Source organism: Humulus lupulus, chromosome 3 (genome assembly GCF_963169125.1).
Source record: "Humulus lupulus chromosome 3, drHumLupu1.1, whole genome shotgun sequence".
NCBI classification, from domain to species: domain Eukaryota; kingdom Viridiplantae; phylum Streptophyta; class Magnoliopsida; order Rosales; family Cannabaceae; genus Humulus; species Humulus lupulus.
In genome coordinates this window covers 286,713,044-286,730,238 of record NC_084795.1, presented here as the reverse complement: position 1 = coordinate 286,730,238, position 17,195 = coordinate 286,713,044, and positions in this window count along the sequence as shown.

Genomic DNA, 17,195 nt, shown 5'->3' with positions numbered 1-17,195 from the left:
ATGTACGAATATACGGAAAAAACTTTTGAAAATTGCCCTCAAAAAGGGGAATTTTTTTTTAGATGTTGAATTAAGGCTCTGTTTCGACTCCAATATATTCATTTACCCATGAGATCTCTTGGGGAAATATATCGAACGAGCTGAACACGAGGGTAATACATTTCGGAGAAATTAGTGAAATCTCCAATTCACCAAAGGGGTACCCCTTTCAGAAATCTTCGATTTCACTAATATGGATTCGAGCAATGTGTTTATAGTGAATACTAAATAATATGCGAGGATCTTGGGCACAAAACTTGTAGCCCTATGTCTGAGGGTTCTATGTATAAAATTTCGTGCAAATCCGAGGTGTGTATAGGGTGATACAATCAAAATACTGAGAGATGTACGAATATAAGGAAAAAACTTGTGAAAATTGCCCTCAAAAAGGGGAATTTTTTTTTAAATGTCGAATTAAGGCTCTGTTTCGACTCCAATATATTCATTTTCCCATGAGATCTCTTGGGGAAAAATATCGAACGAGTTAAACACGAGGGTAATACATTTCGGAGAATATTGTGAAATCTCTAATTCACCAAAGGGGTACCCCTTTCAGAGATCTTCGATTTCTCTAATATGGATTCGAGCAATGTTTTGACAGTGATCACTAAAGAATATGGGAGGGTCGTGGGCACCAAAGTTGTAGGCCTATGTCGTAGGGTTCTATGTATAAAATTTCGTCCAAATCCGAGGTATGTATAGGGTGATACAGTCAAAATACTGAGAGATGTACGAATATACGGAAAAAACTTGTGAAAATTGCCCTCAAAAAGTGGAATTTTTTTTTAAATGTCGAATTAAGGCTCTGTTTCGACTCCAATATATTCATTTTCCCATGAGATCTCTTGGGGAAAAATATCGAACGAGTTGAACACGAGGGTAATACATTTCGGAGAATATTGTGAAATCTCTAATTCACCAAAGGGGTACCCCTTTCAGAGATCTTCGATTTCTCTAATATGGATTCGAGCAATGTTTTGACAGTGATCACTAAAGAATATGGGAGGGTCGTGGGCACCAAAGTTGTAGGCTTATGTCGTAGGGTTCTATGTATAAAATTTCGTCCAAATCCGAGGTATGTATAGGGTGATACAGTCAAAATACTGAGAGATGTACGAATATACGGAAAAAACTTGTGAAAATTGCCCTCAAAAAGGGGAATTTTTTTTCAGATGTTGAATTAAGGCTCTGTTTTGACTCCAATATATTCATTTACCCATGAGATCTCTTGGGGAAAAATATCGAACGAGATGAACACGACGGTAATACATTTCGGAGAAATTAGTGAAATCTCCAATTCACCAAAGGGGTACCCCTTTAAGAAATCTTCGATTTCACTAATATGGATTCGAGCAATGTGTTTATAGGGAATACTAAATAATATGCGAGGATCTTGGGCACAAAAGTTGTAGCCCTATGTATGAGGGTTCTATGTATAAAATTTCGTGCAAATCCGAGGTGTGTATAGGGTGATACAATCAAAATACTGAGAGATGTACGAATATAAGGAAAAAACTTGTGAAAATTGCCCTCAAAAAGGGGAATTTTTTTTAAAATGTCGAATTAAGGCTCTGTTTCGACTCCAATATATTCATTTTCCCATGAGATCTCTTGGGGAAAAATATCGAACGAGTTGAACACGAGGGTAATACATTTCGGAGAAATTAGTGAAATCTCCAATTCACCAAAGGGGTACCCCTTTCAGAAATCTTCGATTTCACTAATATGGATTCGAGCAATGTGTTTATAGTGAATACTAAATAATATGCGAGGATCTTGGGCACAAAACTTGTAGCCCTAAGTCTGAGGGTTCTATGTATAAAATTTCGTGCAAATCCGAGGTGTGTATAGGGTGATACAAACAAAATACTGAGAGATGTACGAATATAAGGAAAAAACTTGTGAAAATTGCCCTCAAAAAGGGGAATTTTTTTTTAAATGTCGAATTAAGGCTCTGTTTCGACTCCAATATATTCATTTTCCCATGAGATCTCTTGGGGAAAAATATCGAACGAGTTGAACACGAGGGTAATACATTTCGGAGAATATTGTGAAATCTCTAATTCACCAAAGGGGTACCCCTTTCAGAGATCTTCGATTTCTCTAATATGGATTCGAGCAATGTTTTGACAGTGATCACTAAAGAATATGGGAGGGTCGTGGGCACCAAAGTTGTAGGCCTATGTCGTAGGGTTCTATGTATAAAATTTCGTCCAAATCCGAGGTATGTATAGGGTGATACAGTCAAAATACTGAGAGATGTACGAATATACGGAAAAAACTTGTGAAAATTGCCCTCAAAAAGTGGAATTTTTTTTTAAATGTCGAATTAAGGCTCTGTTTCGACTCCAATATATTCATTTTCCCATGAGATCTCTTGGGGAAAAATATCGAATGAGTTGAACACGAGGGTAATACATTTCGGAGAATATTGTGAAATCTCTAATTCACCAAAGGGGTACCCTTTTCAGAGATCTTCGATTTCTCTAATATGGATTCGAGCAATGTTTTGACAGTGATCACTAAAGAATATGGGAGGGTCGTGGGCACCAAAGTTGTAGGCCTATGTCGTAGGGTTCTATGTATAAAATTTCGTCCAAATCCGAGGTATGTATAGGGTGATACAGTCAAAATACTGAGAGATGTACGAATATACGGAAAAAACTTGTGAAAATTGCCCTCAAAAAGGGGAATTTTTTTTCAGATGTTGAATTAAGGCTCTGTTTTGACTCCAATATATTCATTTACCCATGAGATCTCTTGGGGAAAAATATCGAACGAGTTGAACACGAGGGTAATACATTTCGGAGAAATTAGTGAAATCTCCAATTCACCAAAGGGGTACCCCTTTCAGAAATCTTCGATTTCACTAATATGGATTCGAGCAATGTGTTTATAGTGAATACTAAATAATATGCGAGGATCTTGGGCACAAAAGTTGTAGCCCTATGTCTGAGGGTTCTATGTATAAAATTTCGTCCAAATCCGAGGTATGTATAGGGTGATACAGTCAAAATACTGAGAGATGTACGAATATACGGAAAAAACTTGTGAAAATTGCCCTCAAAAAGGGGAATTTTTTTTTAAATGTCGAATTAAGGCTCTGTTTCGACTCCAATATATTCATTTTCCCATGAGATCTCTTGGGGAAAAATATCGAACGAGTTGAACACGAGGGTTATACATTTCGGAGAATTTTGTGAAATCTCTAATTCACCAAAGGGGTACCCCTTTCAGAGATCTTCGATTTCTCTAATATGGATTCGAGCAATGTTTTGACAGTGAATACTGAAGAATATGGGAGGGTCGTGGGCACCAAAGTTGTAGGCCTATGTCGTAGGGTTCTATGTATAAAATTTCGTCCAAATCCGAGGTATGTATAGGGTGATACAGTCAAAATACTGAGAGATGTACGAATATACGGAAAAAACTTGTGAAAATTGCGCTCAAAAAGGGGAATTTTTTTTCAGATGTTGAATTAAGGCTCTGTTTTGACTCCAATATATTCATTTACCCATGAGATCTCTTGGGGAAAAATATCGAACGAGTTGAACACGAGGGTAATACATTTCGGAGAAATTAGTGAAATCTCCAATTCACCAAAGGGGTACCCCTTTCAGAAATCTTCGATTTCACTAATATGGATTCGAGCAATGTGTTTATAGTGAATACTAAATAATATGCGAGGATCTTGGGCACAAAAGTTGTAGCCCTATGTCTGAGGGTTCTATGTATAAAATTTCGTCCAAATCCGAGGTATGTATAGGGTGATACAGTCAAAATACTGAGAGATGTACGAATATACGGAAAAAACTTGTGAAAATTGCCCTCAAAAAGGGGAATTTTTTTTTAAATGTCGAATTAAGGCTCTGTTTCGACTCCAATATATTCATTTTCCCATGAGATCTCTTGGGGAAAAATATCGAACGAGTTGAACACGAGGGTTATACATTTCGGAGAATTTTGTGAAATCTCTAATTCACCAAAGGGGTACCCCTTTCAGAGATCTTCGATTTCTCTAATATGGATTCGAGCAATGTTTTGACAGTGAATACTGAAGAATATGGGAGGGTCGTGGGCACCAAAGTTGTAGGCCTATGTCGTAGGGTTCTATGTATAAAATTTCGTCCAAATCCGAGGTGTGTATAGGGTGATACAGTCAAAATACTGAGAGATGTACGAATATACGGAAAAAACTTGTGAAAATTGCGCTCAAAAAGGGGAATTTTTTTTCAGATGTTGAATTAAGGCTCTGTTTTGACTCCAATATATTCATTTACCCATGAGATCTCTTGGGGAAAAATATCGAACGAGTTGAACACGAGGGTAATACATTTCGGAGAAATTAGTGAAATCTCCAATTCACCAAAGGGATACCCCTTTCAGAAATCTTCGATTTCACTAATATGGATTCGAGCAATGTGTTTATAGTGAATACTAAATAATATGCGAGGATCTTGGGCACAAAAGTTGTAGCCCTATGTCTGAGGGTTCTATGTATAAAATTTCGTCCAAATCCGAGGTATGTATAGGGTGATACAGTCAAAATACTGAGAGATGTACGAATATACGGAAAAAACTTGTGAAAATTGCCCTCAAAAAGGGGAATTTTTTTTTAGATGTTGAATTAAGGCTCTGTTTCGACTCCAATATATTCATTTACCCATGAGATCTCTTGGGGAAAAATATCGAACGAGTTGAACACGAGGGTAATACATTTCGGAGAAATTAGTGAAATCTCCAATTCACCAAAGGGGTACCCCTTTCAGAAATCTTCGATTTCACTAATATGGATTCGAGCAATGTGTTTATAGTGAATACTAAATAATATGCGAGGATCTTGGGCACAAAACTTGTAGCCCTATGTCTGAGGGTTCTATGTATAAAATTTCGTGCAAATCCGAGGTGTGTATAGGGTGATACAATCAAAATACTGAGAGATGTACGAATATAAGGAAAAAACTTGTGAAAATTGCCCTCAAAAAGGGGAATTTTTTTTAAAATGTCGAATTAAGGCTCTGTTTCGACTCCAATATATTCATTTTCCCATGAGATCTCTTGGGGAAAAATATCGAACGAGTTGAACACGAGGGTAATACATTTCGGAGAATATTGTGAAATCTCTAATTCACCAAAGGGGTACCCCTTTCAGAGATCTTCGATTTCTCTAATATGGATTCGAGCAATGTTTTGACAGTGATCACTAAAGAATATGGGAGGGTCGTGGGCACCAAAGTTGTAGGCCTATGTCGTAGGGTTCTATGTATAAAATTTCGTCCAAATCCGAGGTATGTATAGGGTGATACAGTCAAAATACTGAGAGATGTACGAATATACGGAAAAAACTTGTGAAAATTGCCCTCAAAAAGGGGAATTTTTTTTTAAATGTCGAATTAAGGCTCTGTTTCGACTCCAATATATTCATTTTCCCATGAGATCTCTTGGGGAAAAATATCGAACGAGTTGAACACGAGGGTTATACATTTCGGAGAATTTTGTGAAATCTCTAATTCACCAAAGGGGTACCCCTTTCAGACATCTTCGATTTCTCTAATATGGATTCGAGCAATGTTTTGACAGTGAATACTGAAGAATATGGGAGGGTCGTGGGCACCAAAGTTGTAGGCCTATGTCGTAGGGTTCTATGTATAAAATTTCGTCCAAATCCGAGGTATGTATAGGGTGATACAGTCAAAATACTGAGAGATGTACGAATATACGGAAAAAACTTGTGAAAATTGCGCTCAAAAAGGGGAATTTTTTTTCAGATGTTGAATTAAGGCTCTGTTTTGACTCCAATATATTCATTTACCCATGAGATCTCTTGGGGAAAAATATCGAACGAGTTGAACACGAGGGTAATACATTTCGGAGAAATTAGTGAAATCTCCAATTCACCAAAGGGGTACCCCTTTCAGAAATCTTCGATTTCACTAATATGGATTCGAGCAATGTGTTTATAGTGAATACTAAATAATATGCGAGGATCTTGGGCACAAAAGTTGTAGCCCTATGTCTGAGGGTTCTATGTATAAAATTTCGTCCAAATCCGAGGTATGTATAGGGTGATACAGTCAAAATACTGAGAGATGTACGAATATACGGAAAAAACTTGTGAAAATTGCCCTCAAAAAGGGGAATTTTTTTTTAGATGTTGAATTAAGGCTCTGTTTCGACTCCAATATATTCATTTACCCATGAGATCTCTTGGGGAAAAATATCGAACGAGTTGAACACGAGGGTAATACATTTCGGAGAAATTAGTGAAATCTCCAATTCACCAAAGGGGTACCCCTTTCAGAAATCTTCGATTTCACTAATATGGATTCGAGCAATGTGTTTATAGTGAATACTAAATAATATGCGAGGATCTTGGGCACAAAACTTGTAGCCCTATGTCTGAGGGTTCTATGTATAAAATTTCGTGCAAATCCGAGGTGTGTATAGGGTGATACAATCAAAATACTGAGAGATGTACGAATATAAGGAAAAAACTTGTGAAAATTGCCCTCAAAAAGGGGAATTTTTTTTAAAATGTCGAATTAAGGCTCTGTTTCGACTCCAATATATTCATTTTCCCATGAGATCTCTTGGGGAAAAATATCGAACGAGTTGAACACGAGGGTAATACATTTCGGAGAATATTGTGAAATCTCTAATTCACCAAAGGGGTACCCCTTTCAGAGATCTTCGATTTCTCTAATATGGATTCGAGCAATGTTTTGACAGTGATCACTAAAGAATATGGGAGGGTCGTGGGCACCAAAGTTGTAGGCCTATGTCGTAGGGTTCTATGTATAAAATTTCGTCCAAATCCGAGGTATGTATAGGGTGATACAGTCAAAATACTGAGAGATGTACGAATATACGGAAAAAACTTGTGAAAATTGCCCTCAAAAAGGGGAATTTTTTTTAAAATGTCGAATTAAGGCTCTGTTTCGACTCCAATATATTCATTTTCCCATGAGATCTCTTGGGGAAAAATATCGAACGAGTTGAACACGAGGGTAATACATTTCGGAGAATTTAGTGAAATCTCTAATTCACCAAAGGGGTACCCCTTTCAGAGATCTTCGATTTCTCTAATATGGATTCGAGCAATGTTTTGACAGTGATCACTAAAGAATATGGGAGGGTCGTGGGCACAAAAGTTGTAGGCCTATGTCGTAGGGTTCTATGTATAAAATTTCGTCCAAATCCGAGGTATGTATAGGGTGATACAGTCAAAATACTGAGAGATGTACGAATATACGGAAAAAACTTGTGAAAATTGCCCTCAAAAAGGGGAATTTTTTTTCAGATGTTGAATTAAGGCTCTGTTTCGACTCCAATATATTCATTTACCCATGAGATCTCTTGGGGAAAAATATCGAACGAGATGAACACGACGGTAATACATTTCGGAGAAATTAGTGAAATCTCCAATTCACCAAAGGGGTACCCCTTTAAGAAATCTTCGATTTCACTAATATGGATTCGAGCAATGTGTTTATAGGGAATACTATATAATATGCGATGCTCTTGGGCACAAAAGTTGTAGCCCTATGTTTGAGGGTTCTATGTATAAAATTTCGTGCAAATCCGAGGTGTGTATAGGGTGATACAATCAAAATACTGAGAGATGTACGAATATAAGGAAAAAACTTGTGAAAATTGCCCTCAAAAAGGGGAATTTTTTTTAAAATGTCGAATTAAGGCTCTGTTTCGACTCCAATATATTCATTTTCCCATGAGATCTCTTGGGGAAAAATATCGAACGAGTTGAACACGAGGGTAATACATTTCGGAGAAATTAGTGAAATCTCCAATTCACCAAAGGGGTACCCCTTTCAGAAATCTTCGATTTCACTAATATGGATTCGAGCAATGTGTTTATAGTGAATACTAAATAATATGCGAGGATCTTGGGCACAAAAGTTGTAGCCCTATGTCTGAGGGTTCTATGTATAAAATTTCGTCCAAATCCGAGGTATGTATAGGGTGATACAGTCAAAATACTGAGAGATGTACGAATATACGGAAAAAACTTGTGAAAATTGCCCTCAAAAAGGGGAATTTTTTTTTAAATGTCGAATTAAGGCTCTGTTTCGACTCCAATATATTCATTTTCCCATGAGATCTCTTGGGGAAAAATATCGAACGAGTTGAACACGAGGGTAATACATTTCGGAGAATATTGTGAAATCTCTAATTCACCAAAGGGGTACCCCTTTCAGAGATCTTCGATTTCTCTAATATGGATTCGAGCAATGTTTTGACAGTGATCACTAAAGAATATGGGAGGGTCGTGGGCACCAAAGTTGTAGGCCTATGTCGTAGGGTTCTATGTATAAAATTTCGTCCAAATCCGAGGTATGTATAGGGTGATACAGTCAAAATACTGAGAGATGTACGAATATACGGAAAAAACTTGTGAAAATTGCCCTCAAAAAGTGGAATTTTTTTTTAAATGTCGAATTAAGGCTCTGTTTCGACTCCAATATATTCATTTTCCCATGAGATCTCTTGGGGAAAAATATCGAACGAGTTGAACACGAGGGTAATACATTTCGGAGAATATTGTGAAATCTCTAATTCACCAAAGGGGTACCCCTTTCAGAGATCTTCGATTTCTCTAATATGGATTCGAGCAATGTTTTGACAGTGATCACTAAAGAATATGGGAGGGTCGTGGGCACCAAAGTTGTAGGCTTATGTCGTAGGGTTCTATGTATAAAATTTCGTCCAAATCCGAGGTATGTATAGGGTGATACAGTCAAAATACTGAGAGATGTACGAATATACGGAAAAAACTTGTGAAAATTGCCCTCAAAAAGGGGAATTTTTTTTCAGATGTTGAATTAAGGCTCTGTTTTGACTCCAATATATTCATTTACCCATGAGATCTCTTGGGGAAAAATATCGAACGAGATGAACACGACGGTAATACATTTCGGAGAAATTAGTGAAATCTCCAATTCACCAAAGGGGTACCCCTTTAAGAAATCTTCGATTTCACTAATATGGATTCGAGCAATGTGTTTATAGGGAATACTAAATAATATACGAGGATCTTGGGCACAAAAGTTGTAGCCCTATGTATGAGGGTTCTATGTATAAAATTTCGTGCAAATCCGAGGTGTGTATAGGGTGATACAATCAAAATACTGAGAGATGTACGAATATAAGGAAAAAACTTGTGAAAATTGCCCTAAAAAAGGGGAATTTTTTTTTAAATGTCGAATTAAGGCTCTGTTTCGACTCCAATATATTCATTTTCCCATGAGATCTCTTGGGGAAAAATATCGAACGAGTTGAACACGAGGGTAATACATTTCGGAGAATATTGTGAAATCTCTAATTCACCAAAGGGGTACCCCTTTCAGAGATCTTCGATTTCTCTAATATGGATTCGAGCAATGTTTTGACAGTGATCACTAAAGAATATGGGAGGGTCGTGGGCACCAAAGTTGTAGGCCTATGTCGTAGGGTTCTATGTATAAAATTTCGTCCAAATCTGAGGTATGTATAGGGTGATACAGTCAAAATACTGAGAGATGTACGAATATACGGAAAAAACTTGTGAAAATTGCCCTCAAAAAGGGGAATTTTTTTTCAGATGTTGAATTAAGGCTCTGTTTTGACTCCAATATATTCATTTACCCATGAGATCTCTTGGGGAAAAATATCGAACGAGATGAACACGACGGTAATACATTTCGGAGAAATTAGTGAAATCTCCAATTCACCAAAGGGGTACCCCTTTAAGAAATCTTCGATTTCACTAATATGGATTCGAGCAATGTGTTTATAGGGAATACTAAATAATATACGAGGATCTTGGGCACAAAAGTTGTAGCCCTATGTATGAGGGTTCTATGTATAAAATTTCGTGCAAATCCGAGGTGTGTATAGGGTGATACAATCAAAATACTGAGAGATGTACGAATATAAGGAAAAAACTTGTGAAAATTGCCCTCAAAAAGGGGAATTTTTTTTTAAATGTCGAATTAAGGCTCTGTTTCGACTCCAATATATTCATTTTCCCATGAGATCTCTTGGGGAAAAATATCGAACGAGTTGAACACGAAAGTAATACATTTCGGAGAATATTGTGAAATCTCTAATTCACCAAAGGGGTACCCCTTTCAGAGATCTTCGATTTCTCTAATATGGATTCGAGCAATGTTTTCACAGTGATCACTAAAGAATATGGGAGGGTCGTGGGCACCAAAGTTGTAGGCCTATGTCGTAGGGTTCTATGTATAAAATTTCGTCCAAATCTGAGGTATGTATAGGGTGATACAGTCAAAATACTGAGAGATGTACGAATATACGGAAAAAACTTGTGAAAATTGCCCTCAAAAAGTGGAATTTTTTTTTAAATGTCGAATTAAGGCTCTGTTTCGACTCCAATATATTCATTTTCCCATGAGATCTCTTGGGGAAAAATATCGAACGAGTTGAACACGAGGGTAATACATTTCGGAGAAATTAGTGAAATCTCCAATTCACCAAAGGGGTACCCCTTTAAGAAATCTTCGATTTCACTAATATGGATTCGAGCAATGTGTTTATAGGGAATACTAAATAATATGCGAGGATCTTGGGCACAAAAGTTGTAGCCCTATGTATGAGGGTTCTATGTATAAAATTTCGTGCAAATCCGAGGTGTGTATAGGGTGATACAATCAAAATACTGAGAGATGTACGAATATAAGGAAAAAACTTGTGAAAATTGCCCTCAAAAAGGGGAATTTTTTTTTAAATGTCGAATTAAGGCTCTGTTTCGACTCCAATATATTCATTTACCCATGAGATCTCTTGGGGAAAAATATCGAACGAGTTGAACACGAGGGTAATACATTTCGGAGAAATTAGTGAAATCTCCAATTCACCAAAGGGGTACCCCTTTCAGAAATCTTCGATTTCACTAATATGGATTCGAGCAATGTGTTTATAGTGAATACTAAATAATATGCGAGGATCTTGGGCACAAAAGTTGTAGCCCTATGTCTGAGGGTTCTATGTATAAAATTTCGTCCAAATCCGAGGTATGTATAGGGTGATACAGTCAAAATACTGAGAGATGTACGAATATACGGAAAAAACTTGTGAAAATTGCCCTCAAAAAGGGGAATTTTTTTTTAAATGTCGAATTAAGGCTCTGTTTTGACTCCAATATATTCATTTTCCCATGAGATCTCTTGGGGAAAAATATCGAACGAGTTGAACACGAGGGTTATACATTTCGGAGAATTTTGTGAAATCTCTAATTCACCAAAGGGGTACCCCTTTCAGAGATCTTCGATTTCTCTAATATGGATTCGAGCAATGTTTTGACAGTGAATACTAAAGAATATGGGAGATTCGTGGGCACCAAAGTTGTAGGCCTATGTCGTAGGGTTCTATGTATAAAATTTCGTCCAAATCCGAGGTATGTATAGGGTGATACAGTCAAAATACTGAGAGATGTACGAATATACGGAAAAAACTTGTGAAAATTGCCCTCAAAAAGTGGAATTTTTTTTAAAATGTCGAATTAAGGCTCTGTTTCGACTCCAATATATTTATTTACCCATGAGATCTCTTGGGGAAAAATATCGAACGAGTTGAACACGAGGGCAATACATTTTGGAGAAATTAGTGAAATCTCCAATTCACCAAAGGGGTACCCCTTTCAGAAATCTTCGATTTCTCTAATATCGATTCGAGCAATGTTTTCATAGTGAATAATAAATAATATGCAAGGGTCATGGGCACAAAAGTTGTAGCCCTATGTCTTAGGGTTCTATGTGTAAAATTTCGTGCTAGTCCGAGTTGGGTAGAGGGTGATACAGTCAAAATACTGAGAGATGTACGAATATACGGAAAAAACTTGTGAAAATTGCCCTCAAAAAGGGGAATTTTTTTTCAGATGTTGAATTAAGGCTCTGTTTCGACTCCAATATATTCATTTACCCATGAGATCTCTTGGGGAAAAATATCGAACGAGATGAACACGACGGTAATACATTTCGGAGAAATTAGTGAAATCTCCAATTCACCAAAGGGGTACCCCTTTAAGAAATCTTCGATTTCACTAATATGGATTCGAGCAATGTGTTTATAGGGAATACTATATAATATGCGATGCTCTTGGGCACAAAAGTTGTAGCCCTATGTTTGAGGGTTCTATGTATAAAATTTCGTGCAAATCCGAGGTGTGTATAGGGTGATACAATCAAAATACTGAGAGATGTACGAATATAAGGAAAAAACTTGTGAAAATTGCCCTCAAAAAGGGGAATTTTTTTTAAAATGTCGAATTAAGGCTCTGTTTCGACTCCAATATATTCATTTTCCCATGAGATCTCTTGGGGAAAAATATCGAACGAGTTGAACACGAGGGTAATACATTTCGGAGAAATTAGTGAAATCTCCAATTCACCAAAGGGGTACCCCTTTCAGAAATCTTCGATTTCACTAATATGGATTCGAGCAATGTGTTTATAGTGAATACTAAATAATATGCGAGGATCTTGGGCACAAAAGTTGTAGCCCTATGTCTGAGGGTTCTATGTATAAAATTTCGTCCAAATCCGAGGTATGTATAGGGTGATACAGTCAAAATACTGAGAGATGTACGAATATACGGAAAAAACTTGTGAAAATTGCCCTAAAAAAGGGGAATTTTTTTTTAAATGTCGAATTAAGGCTCTGTTTCGACTCCAATATATTCATTTTCCCATGAGATCTCTTGGGGAAAAATATCGAACGAGTTGAACACGAGGGTAATACATTTCGGAGAATATTGTGAAATCTCTAATTCACCAAAGGGGTACCCCTTTCAGAGATCTTCGATTTCTCTAATATGGATTCGAGCAATGTTTTGACAGTGATCACTAAAGAATATGGGAGGGTCGTGGGCACCAAAGTTGTAGGCCTATGTCGTAGGGTTCTATGTATAAAATTTCGTCCAAATCCGAGGTATGTATAGGGTGATACAGTCAAAATACTGAGAGATGTACGAATATACGGAAAAAACTTGTGAAAATTGCCCTCAAAAAGTGGAATTTTTTTTTAAATGTCGAATTAAGGCTCTGTTTCGACTCCAATATATTCATTTTCCCATGAGATCTCTTGGGGAAATATATCGAACGAGTTGAACACGAGGGTAATACATTTCGGAGAATATTGTGAAATCTCTAATTCACCAAAGGGGTACCCCTTTCAGAGATCTTCGATTTCTCTAATATGGATTCGAGCAATATTTTGACAGTGATCACTAAAGAATATGGGAGGGTCGTGGGCACCAAAGTTGTAGGCCTATGTCGTAGGGTTCTATGTATAAAATTTCGTCCAAATCTGAGGTATGTATAGGGTGATACAGTCAAAATACTGAGAGATGTACGAATATACGGAAAAAACTTGTGAAAATTGCCCTCAAAAAGGGGAATTTTTTTTTAAATGTCGAATTAAGGCTCTGTTTTGACTCCAATATATTCATTTTCCCATGAGATCTCTTGGGGAAAAATATCGAACGAGTTGAACACGAGGGTTATACATTTCGGAGAATTTTGTGAAATCTCTAATTCACCAAAGGGGTACCCCTTTCAGAGATCTTCGATTTCTCTAATATGGATTCGAGCAATGTTTTGACAGTGAATACTAAAGAATATGGGAGATTCGTGGGCACCAAAGTTGTAGGCCTATGTCGTAGGGTTCTATGTATAAAATTTCGTCCAAATCCGAGGTATGTATAGGGTGATACAGTCAAAATACTGAGAGATGTACGAATATACGGAAAAAACTTGTGAAAATTGCCCTCAAAAAGTGGAATTTTTTTTAAAATGTCGAATTAAGGCTCTGTTTCGACTCCAATATATTTATTTACCCATGAGATCTCTTGGGGAAAAATATCGAACGAGTTGAACACGAGGGCAATACATTTTGGAGAAATTAGTGAAATCTCCAATTCACCAAAGGGGTACCCCTTTCAGAAATCTTCGATTTCTCTAATATCGATTCGAGCAATGTTTTCATAGTGAATAATAAATAATATGCAAGGGTCATGGGCACAAAAGTTGTAGCCCTATGTCTTAGGGTTCTATGTGTAAAATTTCGTGCTAGTCCGAGTTGGGTAGAGGGTGATACAGTCAAAATACTGAGAGATGTACGAATATACGGAAAAAACTTGTGAAAATTGCCCTCAAAAAGGGGAATTTTTTTTCAGATGTTGAATTAAGGCTCTGTTTCGACTCCAATATATTCATTTACCCATGAGATCTCTTGGGGAAAAATATCGAACGAGATGAACACGACGGTAATACATTTCGGAGAAATTAGTGAAATCTCCAATTCACCAAAGGGGTACCCCTTTAAGAAATCTTCGATTTCACTAATATGGATTCGAGCAATGTGTTTATAGGGAATACTATATAATATGCGATGCTCTTGGGCACAAAAGTTGTAGCCCTATGTTTGAGGGTTCTATGTATAAAATTTCGTGCAAATCCGAGGTGTGTATAGGGTGATACAATCAAAATACTGAGAGATGTACGAATATAAGGAAAAAACTTGTGAAAATTGCCCTCAAAAAGGGGAATTTTTTTTAAAATGTCGAATTAAGGCTCTGTTTCGACTCCAATATATTCATTTTCCCATGAGATCTCTTGGGGAAAAATATCGAACGAGTTGAACACGAGGGTAATACATTTCGGAGAAATTAGTGAAATCTCCAATTCACCAAAGGGGTACCCCTTTCAGAAATCTTCGATTTCACTAATATGGATTCGAGCAATGTGTTTATAGTGAATACTAAATAATATGCGAGGATCTTGGGCACAAAAGTTGTAGCCCTATGTCTGAGGGTTCTATGTATAAAATTTCGTCCAAATCCGAGGTATGTATAGGGTGATACAGTCAAAATACTGAGAGATGTACGAATATACGGAAAAAACTTGTGAAAATTGCCCTCAAAAAGGGGAATTTTTTTTTAAATGTCGAATTAAGGCTCTGTTTCGACTCCAATATATTCATTTTCCCATGAGATCTCTTGGGGAAAAATATCGAACGAGTTGAACACGAGGGTAATACATTTCGGAGAATATTGTGAAATCTCTAATTCACCAAAGGGGTACCCCTTTCAGAGATCTTCGATTTCTCTAATATGGATTCGAGCAATGTTTTGACAGTGATCACTAAAGAATATGGGAGGGTCGTGGGCACCAAAGTTGTAGGCCTATGTCGTAGGGTTCTATGTATAAAATTTCGTCCAAATCCGAGGTATGTATAGGGTGATACAGTCAAAATACTGAGAGATGTACGAATATACGGAAAAAACTTGTGAAAATTGCCCTCAAAAAGTGGAATTTTTTTTTAAATGTCGAATTAAGGCTCTGTTTCGACTCCAATATATTCATTTTCCCATGAGATCTCTTGGGGAAATATATCGAACGAGTTGAACACGAGGGTAATACATTTCGGAGAATATTGTGAAATCTCTAATTCACCAAAGGGGTACCCCTTTCAGAGATCTTCGATTTCTCTAATATGGATTCGAGCAATGTTTTGACAGTGATCACTAAAGAATATGGGAGGGTCGTGGGCACCAAAGTTGTAGGCTTATGTCGTAGGGTTCTATGTATAAAATTTCGTCCAAATCCGAGGTATGTATAGGGTGATACAGTCAAAATACTGAGAGATGTACGAATATACGGAAAAAACTTGTGAAAATTGCCCTCAAAAAGGGGAATTTTTTTTCAGATGTTGAATTAAGGCTCTGTTTTGACTCCAATATATTCATTTACCCATGAGATCTCTTGGGGAAAAATATCGAACGAGATGAACACGACGGTAATACATTTCGGAGAAATTAGTGAAATCTCCAATTCACCAAAGGGGTACCCCTTTAAGAAATCTTCGATTTCACTAATATGGATTCGAGCAATGTGTTTATAGGGAATACTAAATAATATACGAGGATCTTGGGCACAAAAGTTGTAGCCCTATGTATGAGGGTTCTATGTATAAAATTTCGTGCAAATCCGAGGTGTGTATAGGGTGATACAATCAAAATACTGAGAGATGTACGAATATAAGGAAAAAACTTGTGAAAATTGCCCTCAAAAAGGGGAATTTTTTTTTAAATGTCGAATTAAGGCTCTGTTTCGACTCCAATATATTCATTTTCCCATGAGATCTCTTGGGGAAAAATATCGAACGAGTTGAACACGAGGGTAATACATTTCGGAGAATATTGTGAAATCTCTAATTCACCAAAGGGGTACCCCTTTCAGAGATCTTCGATTTCTCTAATATGGATTCGAGCAATGTTTTGACAGTGATCACTAAAGAATATGGGAGGGTCGTGGGCACCAAAGTTGTAGGCCTATGTCGTAGGGTTCTATGTATAAAATTTCGTCCAAATCCGAGGTATGTATAGGGTGATACAGTCAAAATACTGAGAGATGTACGAATATACGGAAAAAACTTGTGAAAATTGCCCTCAAAAAGTGGAATTTTTTTTTAAATGTCGAATTAAGGCTCTGTTTCGACTCCAATATATTCATTTTCCCATGAGATCTCTTGGGGAAATATATCGAACGAGTTGAACACGAGGGTAATACATTTCGGAGAATATTGTGAAATCTCTAATTCACCAAAGGGGTACCCCTTTCAGAGATCTTCGATTTCTCTAATATGGATTCGAGCAATGTTTTGACAGTGATCACTAAAGAATATGGGAGGGTCGTGGGCACCAAAGTTGTAGGCTTATGTCGTAGGGTTCTATGTATAAAATTTCGTCCAAATCCGAGGTATGTATAGGGTGATACAGTCAAAATACTGAGAGATGTACGAATATACGGAAAAAACTTGTGAAAATTGCCCTCAAAAAGGGGAATTTTTTTTCAGATGTTGAATTAAGGCTCTGTTTTGACTCCAATATATTCATTTACCCATGAGATCTCTTGGGGAAAAATATCGAACGAGATGAACACGACGGTAATACATTTCGGAGAAATTAGTGAAATCTCCAATTCACCAAAGGGGTACCCCTTTAAGAAATCTTCGATTTCACTAATATGGATTCGAGCAATGTGTTTATAGGGAATACTAAATAATATACGAGGATCTTGGGCACAAAAGTTGTAGCCCTATGTATGAGGGTTCTATGTATAAAATTTCGTGCAAAT